Below are 15,748 nucleotides of genomic sequence, written 5' to 3' on the forward strand. Positions count from 1 at the left end.
GAAAAGAGTCAGTGCCTCTGACTAAATAGTCAGGTATTGCAAAATTCTTGTGGTACACCAGTAGAAATCAATGCTCTAATAGGATAATCTTTCTTTTTCTTTCTTTCTTTCTTTCTTTCTTTCTTTCTTTCTTTCTTTCTTTCTTCTCTTTCTCTCTCTCTCTCCCTCTCTCTCTCTCTCTCTCTCTCTCTCTCTCTCTCTCTCTCTCTCTCCCCCCTCCCCCCCCTCCAAAAGTTGCACAGCGGTGTTGGGAATATCCTTGGTACACTCAGTGACACTCTTGACAGCAGATGAGAAGTCTTAAAACTGCTTTAAAAATAGACAAGAAGTCATTTATAATTTGTACACTCATTGTTGGAATGCAAATGCTGCTGCTAAAAGCCTGCTTTCCTAAGTGGGCTTGTTAACCCATCAATCTGCTTAGCAAATCCTTTTCTTCTCTCAAGGGCAGGCAAAATCCCATTGCAAAAGTTCAGAACACTGGGCTCAGAGACTGGCTTCTGGGAATAAGGTATTATTATGTAGTAGCCATGGGGCCTGGGTAACCCATGTGTTCCTGCCCCACAACCAGAGATGCTAGGTTCCTGGCATCTCTTAAAAACCTGGAAGACTTCATGGGGGGTGTGTGGGGAGAGTATGCAGAGTTGATGTGTTCACAGATATCTGTTCTGGCACTAAGGATTAACCCACCTTTTCCCTCTTCAGCCTTTCTAGGAACAAAACACAAACCAAAACCCAAGAAATAAACTTCTCAACTCAGACTACAGAGCACAATGATCTTAGGGGTCCCTGGAGAGCCAGTGAGAGCCAGATGGGGATGTAACTTTGAGTCCTCAGCCTTCCCTCTCTTGAGACCGGCATGTTTGGCAGTGACACATCTTTCCTTGGGTGTCCCATGGGCATCTAAACTTAACTTGGCCCAAACCAGACTTATCCTCCCTCCTCGTACTGCCCCTGCACACTTCTCATCCCCAATTCCTTACCTTAGTGAGAAGCACCACTGGGTCACCAGGTGAGTCAGGGAGCTGGTGGGACACCCTGGCCTCCCCTCTCCTGCACTCTCCAAGTTCATCTCTGCATAGATTGGACTCCTCTCCTCTCACCCAATAGTCTTGGTCCTGGGCAGTATGACCTTCTGCCTGGACTCCTGTTATGCATCTTGACCCGCCTCTCTGCCTATTATCTGCCCCCCTCCAAGCCAGCTTCCCTGTGGCACGTGGAGTGATAGCCATAAGACAAACTTCCCATCACCTCACTCCTCTGCACCCAACCTCAGAGTCTCCCCTGACCTTCAGATAAAGTCCAAATTCCCTGACTCATCTGTAGAGCAAGTGTGGATTAGGCATCACCTATGTGGCAGACCCAGCCTGCCGGCACAACGTAGAGTCTGGAACCACGGCTACATTTCCTCTGGTGCCACCACTCACCATCCACCCCACTGCTGGGGTCTACAGTTGAGGCTGCAGGTTACAGTCACCAGGTATAATTTGTTTGGCTTCCCTAGTGTTGGCCCCATGTTTGAAAGTTATGAGATTTCACATAAAAACCTAGGTTCCTGGCATCTCTTAAAAACCTGGAAGACCTGGCAATACTGGGCCAGCTTTTCTTCACAACAACAATGGCCTAGAGCTGAGTCCTATTTCCTCCAGAGCCAGCAAGCACTCTCCAGTTGGCCACAGTCCCCACCCCTCCATATTGCCTTACACCCAGCCTGCTCCTCTCAGTTAGCGCATGTGCCTGGGTCCTATGGATATTAGAACCTGCTCCTCCTGGTCCATGTCTAGTTTCTCCAGTGCATCTGACTGTTCTTGCCCTGACCTTTTGCCTCTGCTGGTTCCTCTTCCTGGAATCTCTTTTCTTACCCTGTCTGATGAGGAAACACCCCCCACCCCCCCCCCACCCCCCGCCCCCTGCAACATCAAAGCACCCTTGTTTATTCATACTTCCATCTCCCCATTAGCAAGTGAGCTTCCCCCATCTCTCTACAGCATAACACACCGACTCCTCCACCAGACAGGCCTGCAGGAAATCACTAGTGGGTGGATGGACAGATGCTAATAGTAACAAAACAACGTGCTGGCCTATGTGCAAGCTCTGGGCTAAGTATTTCACATGTGCAAACTTATTTAACACCCAAAAGAACCCAAAGTGGAATACAATTATTATCCCCAGTGTATGGTGGAGAGACAGGCTGGAGTGGGGTGGGGAGTGCAAAGCTGGCCTGATCACCACCCTGAGCAGTCGCCTTCTGCCTCTCTGTCTGGCTCAAAGTCCTTTCTTTTCACCTGATAAGTCATTGCCCAAAGGGGCCATGCTGGAAGGAAACTGGACAGTGGCTCCAGGAACCAGGCCTGGAGTGTCAGGAAAAGAAGTGCCCATGTTCCGGGAAGTCTCAGATTTTCAGAAAGTGACAGGAAAGACTTTAGGACTCCACTGTCCAAGGTGGCCCCTGGCATCCAGGTCATCCTGAGCAGCCCTAGCACAGGGTTGCTGTGTCCAGTGGAGGAGTTCAGGGTTCAAGTCCAGGCTGTTACTCGAGCTGAATGAGACCCTAGACAAGAGATCCCAGGAGAGGCTGCAGACTGAAGTCCCCAGGTATATTTTGTCTGGCTTCCCCAGTATTGAAAGCCTTGGTTTCCTCACCTATAAAACGGAGGTAACAACCTCCAGGGCTGGAGTAAAGGTGATAGGAAACGATGCACACCAAGTGCCTATGCCCATTTTTAACAGATGGTGATGACGACTCTCAGCAAAGTCCCTGGGCAAAGCTGCAGTCTGCACCATCTAGCTCCAGGAGCTCAGCTGTGCCTGGTGGGAGGAGGGGGGTGGATGTAGGAGCCTGCACTGAGATCCTGCGATGGCCTTTGTGGAGAAGTAGGGCAGGCGGCACTTCAAATCCTCGTGCTACCGTATCAGGCTATAGTTCTAGATCCCTCTCCTTAGTTAACTCCTGTGGGTGAACAGGTGTGCACGAAGCTGTGGATATTGTGAGTGCGAGCATGGGGGCATGTATTTGTGTGTGTCTGGGTGAGGTGAATGTGTCTATCCTCCTAACATTGGTTTAGAACACCAAGGCATGCCTATGTGTGTGTTTGTGTTTGTACATATCTGCTTATGTAAAAGGCCTTCCCCATATGCCCACCCATGACTCCCTGAGGGCCTGGACAATGTCGGTCTCAGTCACTGCTATATCCCCAAGGCCTGTCACATAGTAGGTGCTCAATAAATGTAAGTATGATGAAGGATTCTACACACACACACACACACACACACACACACACACCCCTCTATTTTGATAATTCTGGGATGAATTCCCAACTGTTTTTAAATGTACTGTCTCAATTCACCCAGAGACTGACGTGCACCACTAGTGTGGTGGTCAGTATAGGGAGAGGAGAAACCCTACACCCAAGTTGGCCAGGCTTGGGCAGGAACCCAGTTCTATGTACTGGCTGTGTGACACTAGCTAGATGATTTGCCTCTCTGATCCTCTTGTGTGAGAATTGAATATGTCCAGACAGGGGAATGCCTGGCACAGTACAATGGAATTGTCTGTTCTGGTGACTTTGACCTGGGAGATCCCTCACACCGCCAGCACTGGGGCTTTCTACTAACCTTAAGGTCTTTTCCAAAGCCAAGAAGAATTTCTGGCCTCCTAGGAGAAGGGTCAATGGTGGGCAGAGGCAATGCTCAATTAACTAGTCTCTATTCACCCCTCCCCTGCCCCTCTGCCACCCTGTCCAGGGTCTCCTGGCATTTAGCCAAGACATGAGGTCATTCTAAATGCCCAACTTCAAGCTTAGGCTCTGCACAGTTGCATTCCCTTTCAATATTTGGAAAATATGCCCACAGTGGGGATGTGACACACACCTCTTTTTCATATTTGTACTCAATACGATTCCCAATATGAGGCTAAGCACACAGTAGGTGCAGGGTAAGACCTTGCTGTCTGACTGATGGCTGATATCACAAGTTCCGTGTCCACATGTGGAGTAATAGGAATCCAGCTTTGACTAGGAACCTCCAGAGATATTCCCACAGAGTTCATTACCTCCTCTCTCCCTCATCTCCCCTCTCATCAAGAGGCCCTATTGCCCACCCAGTGCCCTGCCCTCCTTTTCCCTCACAGTTGATCCTTCACCAGCCTTGCCACTCAACCTTAGAAAAGAACAGTGCTGCCCCCTGTTCCCACCTCCTGACTGCACGGTCTCAGTCTAAAGCCTTGGCTTCCATGACTTTGAGGTCACGTTTTTCTCTTCAGGATCTTCCGGTATTTCTCCTCACCCTGTCCATGCTATGGTAGATTGAGTTTTCTAAGATGCAAAAATGAGCACGTCACACCACTGTTTTAAAGTCTTCAGTGCCTCTTACCTACCTGCAGGACTGAGTTGAAACTCCTTTACCTGGCATTTGAGGCCTTTCATGATATGGCCCTATCGGACTCTTCTGTTTTCTGTAGCCTCTGCTCAGGCCTGATGAGCCCATTACCACACATTATTATATTTTTGTATGTCCATAACATTTTGGCTGCCTTTTGAGGAACTCCTACTCATCCTTCAAGACCCAACCCAAATGGTCCCTTATCTGAAAAATACTCTCTAGCCTCTTCCTGACTTAGACAGACCCTTTCCTTTCACATATCACATGACACTACAGTTATCTGAACAACCATCCTCCTGGCAAGACGAGGAGTATTTCTAGGTAGAGGCCTCATTCTAGTGCTCCTCGAACCCCCTGGTACCCAGCCGGGAGCCTGGCATGTATATGGTCCTGGCAAAGAATGAGGGAAGGAGCGCAGGTCCTTCGGGGAAGTCCTATAACCGCCTTGCTTTGGGTGCAAGCCAATAGCAACCTTCCTTCCCCAGAATTCTGGGCCACCTCAAGTGTAGACAGAGCCAAGTCCTGCTGCTACTTCATAGAATCACCAAGAATAGCTCTTGAGCTATTTCCTCTTTCAACTTCAGCAGCAACAGCTTTATCAGCTTTGTTTTTCTAGAAGTCCCAGAGCCCATGGCTCCTTCCCAGTCTCCATTGTCCACAGCACCTGCAGCCCCTCACTTACCTTTCTAAGTGTGTCCTGGGCCAGCGCTGACAGAGGAGCAAACCTCTCCGGTGGCCTGGGCTCTTCTGCAGGGCGAGCAGCTGTCCGGAGCTCTGGCTGCCAGCATCAGAGGCGGACAGAGCCACTGCTGCAGAGCCCGCAGCCAACCCCCACCCAGGACTGCGGCGCTGGCAGCTGCAAGCAGCCTCCCGGCATTGATCAGTCCTGCTACTACGAGCCTCCTTGGCACGCCTGGCTGACTGAAACTGGGATCTCCGCAAGTGTGTGTAAAATGAGGTAGAAAATTAAAGAACTAAACTAAATTAAAGAACATATAACTAAAGGTCATTGGTGAGGGCGGACGTAAACCATTTGCCAACACAAAAATGTCACTGGACAGCGTGGAGGAAGGCCCTCTGACCGTTATGCAAGGGGAGGGGCTGCAGAGGGAGTTCCAGGTAGCTGAAGGTGAACCCTATGAGAGTTAACTCCTTTGCCTACCAGGTTTTTGGTTTTGTTTTAATGGGAATAGGTATAAAACTCACAACATAACGAACAGCAGAACTCACTTGCAATTTCAGCATCTTTTGATGTTTCAAGGCTGAGAGGTGACTATCACTGGGACACTACAGTGCCTTTGGTCTGTTCATGGGTGAGTTCATGGCCAGGCAGTGAATGACCCCATAGAGCTCCCTCCCTCTCAACCCCCCACACTGTGCTGCTTCTGATGTCATCTCACATTCCCAATGGACTCATTACAGGTCTGGAAAAAGCCGTGACTCAGCCTACCCTCTCTGACTGTTCCTGGTTCTTTTGTTTCTCCCTGTCCCCCCTTTTTCCTTTTTATGTCTCTCTCATATATTTATCTATGCATCCATCCTTAGGAAAAGATTCCACTATTCTAGGCTCTGGCCCAAGCCTTCCTTCTAGCCCTGACCAATCAGTTTTGTCCTCTGGACTCTCAAAGCTGCTCATTTTCTTTGCTTAGTTTTTGAGTGGCCTCATTTAGGGGCATTTCCAGGACCTTGGGCTTTCCCAAGATTTGTCCAAGAGATTCCCAAAGTGGAGTCCAATATGAATTGCATTTCAGGAGAGCAGGCCCCTAGGGTTGCAAAGACGATGGAGGAGAAGGGAGCAGCTGAGAGACTAGCTCAGGATCAATGTCGCGCCAGCTTCACAGACCACACCTGAGGGCGTGCACACGGGCAGCAGGAGGCAGACTCCAGACTCAGGCTTGCGGTCCCACAGACACTGCTTCCCATCCTGCTCTGGGTGCTTATTGACTGGGTCATCAACGGTAAGTTACGTGGCCTCTCTGAGCCTCAGTCTGCCTGCATGTGAAATGGAGAGAGCGATGCCCACCCCTTTCAGAAGTGGTGCAAGTCTCAAGTGAAGTAGTGCCCACAAAGCTCCAGGCAGGGCACTTGCACATGGCAATTGCTCAAGAGATGTGCTTTCCTCTCTCCTAATTGCCCCTCCCAGGGGCTCATGGAAGATACCGAGAACTAGGTAGGGAAATTCCAGAAAGCTATGAGATAGGACTGCAGCAGGTAACCAGAGGGCTTCTGTTAATGCAAGTCAGCCCAAGTCACTCCCCTGCCTGAGTTCTCACATGCCCCCATCCCACCTGAAATTAAGCAAAGTCCTCACTATCTGTCTGACAACTCACCTCCCTCCCTGACCTCACTTCCTACCACTTGCTCCCTGCTCTATTTCTTGCCATCCTGGCTCCTCCATATTCCCCAGACAGCCCAAGCCTTTACCTGCTATGCTTTTCCTTTTCCCTGGAATGTTCTAGGTTCTCATTCCTTTCATTCTAGTCCTAAAGGCCACCTCCTCAGAGAGGTCTTCCCTGCCCACCCTCCAGCCCCTCCCCTCCTCTCTCTCCTCTCGCTGGCTTTATTCTCCTGGAGAGCCTTTCTGACGTATTATACGTGACTGTAATTGCTTATCATCCATCTCCCTTAGTAGAATTGCAGCTCTCTGAGGACAGGGACCACAGCCGCTTGGTTTGCTGCTGTATTCCCAGTACTCGGCTTAATAAATATTTGTCAAATGAATAAATATATGCTGCCAAGAAAACTGGCCAGGTGCAGGGAAAGGTTTCATATAAATGATATAATATCTTGTGGAATCTCTTGCTTTGCAGCTGGTTGATATAGGCTTATTTACATAGATGTGGAAGGAATCACAATAGGGCTATACAGTTTAAAACCTTATAAAAAACATATTTTGGTAGCAGGTAACAAACAGATGCTCTGAAAGCAAAATGTGGCAGACCATTTACTTCAAAAGTTACTAAGAAATTAAAGACAAAAAACACGATTGAGAAAAATGCACTGGACATGGAAACTCCTTACTTGGGTTTAGTCTTGTTTCTCCCATTTCTGAGTTGTGTGACTTTGGACAAGTGCCTCCTCTCCGTGAGCCTCAGTTTTGTTATCTGCAGAATGGGAGAATGCTAATCCCTCCTGAACTGTGTCCCAGACTCACTGCCAGAGTTGTCTGAGAGCTGGATGGAGCAGACCCATCACATGTGTTTTAGGTTACTCCTGTGTGAACCTCTACCAGGGCAGGAAGTCCCAGGACATTTGAGCAAGAAATAAACAGTGAGTACCAAGCAAATCTCTAGGAATAACGATCAATTGTCAGTTTTCCAGGAAAGGTGCTGAGAAAGAGATTTTGCTGAATCAGAGGGAAATGCTAAAACCAAGCTGCCATGCATTGTGGGGCCAGGTTTTCTCAATCATCCATCCCCTCCACAACTCCAAGATCCTGGGCTCAGTCCTGGGACCCAGCCTGGGCCCTGACACTGGGCCTCAGGCTAGTGGCCTCTTCTCAGCTGAGTGAGGTCCAGAGCAAACAGGAGGATGTGTAGTCAGATCCCCATAATATGGTATGCCAGTGCTCTAATGTGGGGGAAGCCCAAGAGAAGGAGTGACTTCCTAGGAGGTCAAGAAAAGCTTCAGGGCAGAGAGGCTCCATGAATGGGTCCTTAAAGGGTGCTTAGGAGTTTACCAGGTTGGGGGTGAATTAGAGGAAAAGGCATGGACAAAGGCCCAGAAAAATGAAATAGCACTAATAACATCTTCCCAAATCTTCCTCTGGAGTGCCATTTATATATCTAGCACCTCATCCCAGCACTTCTGCAAAGTCTCCTCACTAGATTTTTCTGCGGCAGTCTCTCTTAGCTTTGTTCTCATTCTGTTCCACCTTTGCCCAAGAACCTGCTATGGCTCCCTATTACCTTTCACCTTAAATCTAAGGTGCCTGCTTGCCACTGGATGCCTGCATCAGCTTCTCCCTATCACTCTCAGTAACTTTTTCTCTCATTACCCACTGACATAATCAGCATTGCTTCCACTAACTCAACAACCACACTTTCCATACCTGACTTGCTCATCCTATTCCTTCTCTCCACCACTGATTTTATAAATCAAAGTAGTTTTTGAGTTGATGCTAAGAAAAATTATTTTTGAAGTCCATTTGAATGATTTAATTATTTATAGCTACCTCACTACTTCTTAGCATAGTAGAAGTGCATGAGAGTTTCTTAGTAAAATTAATTTTTGTGGACTGAACTCTTTTGCTCTAATCTTCAGCAGCCAATTGGTGATGGATGGGCTCTGCTAGGAAGGGTTATACTTTTGCTCTGGGTCCTGCTGGAGAGAGGCGGGTATACTCCTTGCATTAGGAGTCTGCATTATACTTCCCTGGGGACCTCTAGGCAGGGACAATGTCTTCTTCATCTACATTCCCCTGCTCCTACTCAAGCTTCAAGCTCAGCACTCTGCAAAATAGATAGCCACAGTCACCAGAAGTAGGCAGGCTGCCCCTATTGAGCCGACTTGTGACCCCAAAATTCATTTGTTGAAGCCCTAACTTCAGCAGCCCAGAATGTGACTGTATTTGGAGACAGTCTCTAAAGAGGTGATTAAGGTAAAATGAGGTCACTAGGGTGGCCCTGATCCAATATGACTGATGGTCCTGTAAGAAGGAAAGATCAGGGCATAGACAACAAGGACCAGGGAAGAAAAGGTGAGGACACTGGGAGAAAGTGGCTATCTACAGGCCAAGGAGAAGGGCCTCCAAAGAAACCACACTTGCCAACATCTTGATCTTGGCCTTCTAGCTTCCAGAACTGTGAGGAAATAAATTCCTATCGCCCAAGCCATGCAGTCTGTGGTATTTTGTTATGGCAGCCTTAGCAAACTAATACAGACCCCAAAGACAGTTCTAGGGAAGGAAGACCACATGACATTGGCATTGGCTTTGGATAAAAAACGTTTTGAGAAAAAGAACTCTTTTGAGTGGAAAATGCCACTATATATTGCTGACTGGCACACATACACGCATACGGTGGGGGCAGAGAATTTTTCTTAACTATAACTACTCTTTGTGATAATAATATACACAGTGAACATCCCACTGTGGGATATAGAAAATGCAGAAAAGCACAAAGAAGAAAATAACTTACCTTCTACCCTCCCACACTTCCCCACCCTCTCATTCTCTCTCTCCTTTTTCTACATTGCTTACTTATGTTCCTTTCTATCTATTTTTAAAAATGCAGTTAGGATTAGTTTTGGCAATTTGCCTTTTCACTTAGCACTGGAATCTGAATATTTCCCCCTACGTTATTAAAAATTCATCTCAACCATCGTATACAATGGCTGCCTAGAACCTTCCACTACCTACATGTGCCATGAGGGCATCCCCAATCCCTGCTATTGCACTCAGGGTGTTCCCTGTTTTTCACTGATAAAAACAATGCTTCCATAAACCAGCTCTGTAGGTAAATCTCAGTATGTGTCTTGGGCTATTTCCTCAGGGCATAGTCACTAAAAGTGGAATGACTGGTTACTCACATTTTGAAAGAGAAAAATTTTTTAAATTCCTAAAATGTTCTATAAAGTTATGCCACCTTGGGGGTGTAATAACTTCTAATCACACATATTAAAAGCTCCCTAGAATCTATGTAGTAATTTTAGACATCTTTAAAAAAATGCAAAAGGAAGAACAAAGAAAACCTACGTTATATGGCTATAGTCAACGCCAGAAAGTGATATCCATCCCTGGCTATGATAAAGTTGCCCTTCAGCTTAGAGCCTGGTTACTTAGAAAGGAAAGGGAAGGAGGTGGTCTGGCTATAATCACAACACTCGATGGACTGGGTATGCATTTTACAGACTGGGAAACTGAGGCACAGAGAAGTACTGTCACTCACTTGTCCAAGGCTCCATCCAGTTTGGGAATGAAGCAGTCAGGACTGAAATTCAGTTTTGCCTGGCTCTACCACCAAGAGTTTAACCATTACACCACACTACCCTAGGACAGTGTCTGTGGGGACAGGACGACTCCAGGATGGCTCCCAGATCCAGCCCAGATGTCCTGTTCCACCTTCTGATCTCACTGGCAACATGAGGCACTGGGTGTGCAGGGCTGGGAGGAGGCAGGGCTGGTGTGTGCCTCACAGGCACATGAGCTAACAAGGCCCACCTGACCGCCCCTCCGCCTGCTCATCTGGTTCACAAATTCTCACTGACGCACTGACTGTTTGAGAAAAGCCACAGAGGTGTGACAGCCTAGAGAAGAATGTAGTAGCATGTCAGAGCAAGCATAGATAGATAAAAAGAGGAATAAAACCCTGTGGCAACGACGTAAAACTGCGAATCAATGGTTATCTGTGTTTTCCAACCTTTTAAAAAAGTGACGTTGCTTTCACAGGCATGTGGTGGAAAAAAATTAGGTCTTTGAAGTCAGATGGACATGGGTTCCTATCCAGCCTCTCACCAGTTGTGACCTTGGGCAAATTGCTTCACTTCTCTGAGCCTCAGTCTCCTTACCTGCAGAATGGGGAGAAGTATTCTGTCTTGTTCTCAGGATGAACTGAAGTAAGAGATTCCCATCACATCCTTAGCTCTGTGCCTATCATGGGACAGGGTCTCAGCAAATATAAATTCCCATACAATTACCACCTTGCTGAGCCCTGGAAATGCAGAGTAGATAGGGCCCCGCTCTTGGAGGAGCAGAGTGTGGAGAGGGAGAAACAATTATATTCTGAGGTGATAAGCAGTTTAACAAAGGGACAAACCAAGTCCACATTATTTTCAGAAAATAATTTGTCTCTTTAGCTCATGACCACAGAAAAATCAGAGGAGGAGGCCACATTCACTTTTGATAGATCTTTATTCCTTCCCTAGTATCACCTTTTACTTCTCCATCAAAAGTTACCTGTTCCATGTCCCAGTTCCCCAAACCCTGCTCTCTGCTGGGGCTATTCTGGTCAGACAATTTCTTCAATGGACATGGGTGCCCATGGGTTGCTGGACCACTCCAGGTAGCATTTGGGGGTGGGGGTTGGGGATAAAGTAACACATACTTATTACATAAAACTTGGAAAACAGAAAACCAACTTGGAAAACAGAAAACCGAAATTGCTCATATTCTCATAACTTAGAAATAACCACTACTAACCTACAGATGACATTTTGATGGAAGCTTTTAAAGCGTTCTCATCTGCTCCTAAGGAATGACACAGATGGTGGCAATTTGGGTGCTATGACAGGTCATGGGGAGGGGCACTGGGTGGGGAAGGCTCTATTCTATCAAACACAGGAGCAAGCTTATTCTACCTAGGAATGAAGCCAGGTCCACATAAGCACACACCGTGAAGGACAATTTCTTAGATGTTGCTGGGGAAGTAGGAGCCCCGGGGCCACTGGCAGAACTCCCAGGCAGTGCCCCAGGCAAGGGGGGCTGTGTCCCCAAATGCTCATCTGTAAATGGACGGACTCACAGTCATTAAGCTCCCAGGGGATAGGCCTCTTCAGGCTCCCAGGCTGGGCTCAGGCCCTGGGCACATTACTCCTCCTTCTCAAGTACCCTCTCCCCAAACAAACAAAACTTCCATGATGGTGTTAAAAGATACTAAAGGATGAATGATTGATATGAGAGCCAGTCCGCCCAGAAACATTGCTCTTTATCTCAAAAGGACATTTACTAATCCAAGTGCACCTCTATTTGGTAGAATATCACACCGAAGTAAAGATGGCAACACCCAGGCTCTGTGGGGACTGGAAAGGGGAGAAGTCATATATGCAGGAAATATATCCAAAGTGCAGCTTCCAATCAGCTTGGAGCTTCCCTCTTCCTCCCTAATACCTGCAGGCCCACAGGTTTTTGGGAGTGGCTGCTGAGAGCTCCAGCATTGGAAAGGTGGTCAGAGCAGCAGGGGTGGGACGATAGGGGGTGGTTGACTGTACAGACAGGTGGTTTGCAAACCACTAACAGCTCTGGGGCTACTAACGGCCCTGAAGCGTGCACACAGCTGTGGGTAGGGATCCCGAGTCCCCCCAGGTGAACCAAGGGTCTTGCTCAAACACTCACCTGTCTCCTGGGCTGCTCTCAGTCTGGCTCCAGGTGTGGGAAACCTACAAGCAGAGATCAGAAAGGCCCATCAGAGGGGCTTGTATTTTACAGGTCACAAACTGGTGGCCAGGGATCCAGATCTGGCTGTTTCAAATTTAATATTTGGTTAAAATTTTAATATTTGAACTGATCCCAGTATTTAGAAACCAAGGGATTTCATGTATTAGTCTCACTTTCTGAATCCCTTGGGGAGAGCTGCACCTCTGGGCTGAGTGCCAGCAGGGCTGGATCCACATGGGCTACCCCTATAGGCCCACAAATGCTCCTCTATCCCAACCTGTCTGCCATCTCCCTCTGCCCCCTACCTGGAGTTCAGCCCCTGCTCTGGTGTCTGCCTTTGACTTGGAAGCCCAGCATGTTCACCTTTTGGGTTTGCCTGGGCTCCCACCCCTCCCTTCCCTTTTCCTGCTCCAGACACATAAACTGAGAAGTCCGGAGGAAGAATGCCAGGACCGTCCCTTGGAGAAATCAAGGGAAAGAAGATTGGGGCAGACTCCAGACAAAGTTTAGATGGGGAGCCCGGCTGCCCCCTCTCCAGGATCCCTTTCCAACATTCCTGCTCTGCAGCTGTGGAGATGAATCAGACAGAGTCCTGAGGGTTTAATAAACGACATCTTGACAAAGGCATGGGCAGGAGAGGAGAAGTGAGGGTTCCTTTGCTACCACCCCTAGTCTGGAAGGGGGTGGGAGGAGAGAATGATTTCCAGACCCAGGCACAGAGAGGGCTGCGTGGAAGAGACCCCGACAGAGTTGTTACCTGTGGTCAAGGCACGCAGCCAACTCAAGGTGACTCTGAGGGAGACAGCGAGCTGAGAGACTACATACCCTAACGTTTCTCCCTCTCACTCTACATCAGTGATGGCGAACCTATGACACGCGTGTCAGAGGTGACACGCGAACTCATTTTTTTGGTTGATTTTTCTTTGTTAAATGGCATTTAAATATATAAAATAAATATCAAAAATATAAGTCTTTGTTTTACTATGGATGCAAATATCAAAAAATTTCTATATGTGACACGGCACCAGAGTTACGTTAGGGTTTTTCAAAATGCTGACACGCCGAGCTCACAAGGTTCGCCATCACTGCTCTAGATCCTGCCAGAGCTCCACATTGGTCAGAGTCAACAGGAAGCCAGAGAGGGAGCGGGGCACTGATGCATACAAGACACCTCCCTGGAGCACAGGTGGGGTGAAAGGGTGGAGAGCGAGTCTCAAGGGGCAAATGGCAGATGTCTAGCACAGTGGTCCTGTTTCTGTTCACCCACAGGAGCCTCAGACCCCAAGGCAAGGCTAACCAGGTCCCTGCAAGTGTCAGGAGCTCAGTTCTACCCCAAGGACTCTTAGTTGGTGCTGAGCCTCTGTCCTGCTCACCTGGCCTGAACTCCAGGTTTCTGCCATATCCCCCAGTGCCTACCCCTGCCCTTGCCCCCAGCATTTGGAGCTTAGCCCAGGTCCTGAGTCCCCCTCACTGCCTCTGCCTGTTCTCTTCCACTAGACACCCTTCAAATTCCTCTCACTGGGGAGGCAGGCTGTTCCATTCTGGGAAAGACAGCCCAGCCCAGGTTCCCAGAGGTCCGGGAGCACAGCTGCCGGCACGAGGCTGACACAGCTGTCACAGGACGCACAAAGTGGCCAGCGGAGGGCTCCCCTCCCCAAATCTCTTCTGGGAAAAGCACAAGCCTGACAAGAGGCAACCACGTGCAGGGTTTCGTGGAACCCAGAGTCGGAAATGACCCCGGAAATCATCTGCTCTGGTACCTGCTTTGGTCAGATGGCAAAACTGAGGCCAGGAAATGGGCGGGGCTTGCACAGGCCACGCAAGCGGCCAGAGCCAGTGCTTTGTCTGCCAGGCTGGCCCTTCCTCCTGGCCCAGGACACATGAGGGCCTGGCTGTGTCAGGCGACTGATGTTAGGCTGGGTTTACTCGGTTTTACAACATCGAGGGATCCCCAGTTCATTCACACCTCACCCCAACTTCCTGAGGCAGGCACTGTTAAGATTCCCGTGTTACCCATTAGCAAATTCAGCCCCTGAGAAGTTACCTAACATCCTTAGACCAGCACAGTTGGTGAGTTCTGAGGCAGAGGCAACACCATCGACATTAATAACTAGCCTTGCCGACAAGGCTGGCCCTGTGCTGAGGTCCTCAAACACCTTATCCCACCGTTCGCTTGTTTGTATTAACTTTTCCCACTTGGCTAAAACATGGAGTGTATATATTTCTTCAGTTTTATTGAGGTACAACTGACATAGAACATTGTGTACGTTTAAGGTGTAAAATGTATTGATCTGATATACTTAGTAATGATAACACCTCCATCACATCACAGCATTACCATTTCTTTTTTGTGGTGAGAACATTTAAGATCTGCTCTCTTAGCAGCTTTAAGAGTGCATCTCCCCTAGTTTCAATCGGATAAGACTAGCCATGTGGCTATTCAAACGCCTCCTGACTGTTTTGCTCCACACACACACTCTCTGGCCCTTGGTGTGTGGGCCTCTTCCTGACGTCGCAGGTTATGGGAGGCAGAAAGCTCAGCATTGGCCACCTGTCACATCCAGTGCCCTGTGATATTCAAGGGGCCTTCCTGGGTTGGGTGGGCCTGCCTGCTCCACACACAAGGCCCTGAACTCACACACACGAGCAAGGTCCTGGGCTGTGGGCAGTGAGGCTGGTGCCCCTTTCTTCCCCAGAGGGAACTGTTGGGATGAAAGATTGATGAGCAATCTGTCTTCACTGGTGAATTTTTAATTATGGAAGAAAGAAGACCCCAGCCCCTGGCCTAAACCAAGGCAGGGTGCTTCTTGGGTGTCACCACTGTTAAATTTCATCCACACAGACAACAGCTGTGAACCCTGGGTCCAGGTTTTCTGTCCATAAATAAAGGTGAGGGGTTGAGATGGGGGTAACTGGTGGAAAAACTGCCGGGCCCCCAGCATGGAAAGTTCTGGAGCGACATGAGGTAGAGTGAAATCAGGACTCCTAAAGATCTTGGGCAAGTCGGACACAGGGGCAGTGGGTATGGGAGCCTGGGGGCCATGCCAGCTGTCAGTCTATGATTCTTGCCCTTCTACATTGCAGGTGTAGAAGGGCACACATCCTGGATCCTCTTACCGTCAACAAGCTGAGACAGTGCCGAGCGTGGAGCATGGCTGCCGGGCAGGGGCCCCAACTCCTGCCTTGTAGACACAGGAGAGACCAGGCTTCAGATCACTACCCCAGGGAGAGCAGGATGCTTGTGAGGTTACCCATGGCTCAGTTCTGTCCAATTTC

General features: G+C 48.6%; 1 protein-coding gene across 1 annotated transcript in view; it reads right to left on the reverse strand.

Moving 5' to 3' along the window:
- Window positions 1-15,748, reverse strand: part of ATP2B2 (ATPase plasma membrane Ca2+ transporting 2) — a 360,949-nt gene that overhangs the window by 271,699 nt on the left and 73,502 nt on the right. Inside the window, exon 2 of the mRNA XM_081105731.1 lies at window positions 12,431-12,474. The gene's annotated coding sequence lies outside the window, so the exon portion shown is untranslated. The remainder of the gene's footprint in view (window positions 1-12,430; window positions 12,475-15,748) is intronic.

This window comes from Myotis nattereri, assembly GCF_964212035.1.
Source record: "Myotis nattereri genome assembly, chromosome: 14".
NCBI lineage: Eukaryota > Metazoa > Chordata > Mammalia > Chiroptera > Vespertilionidae > Myotis > Myotis nattereri.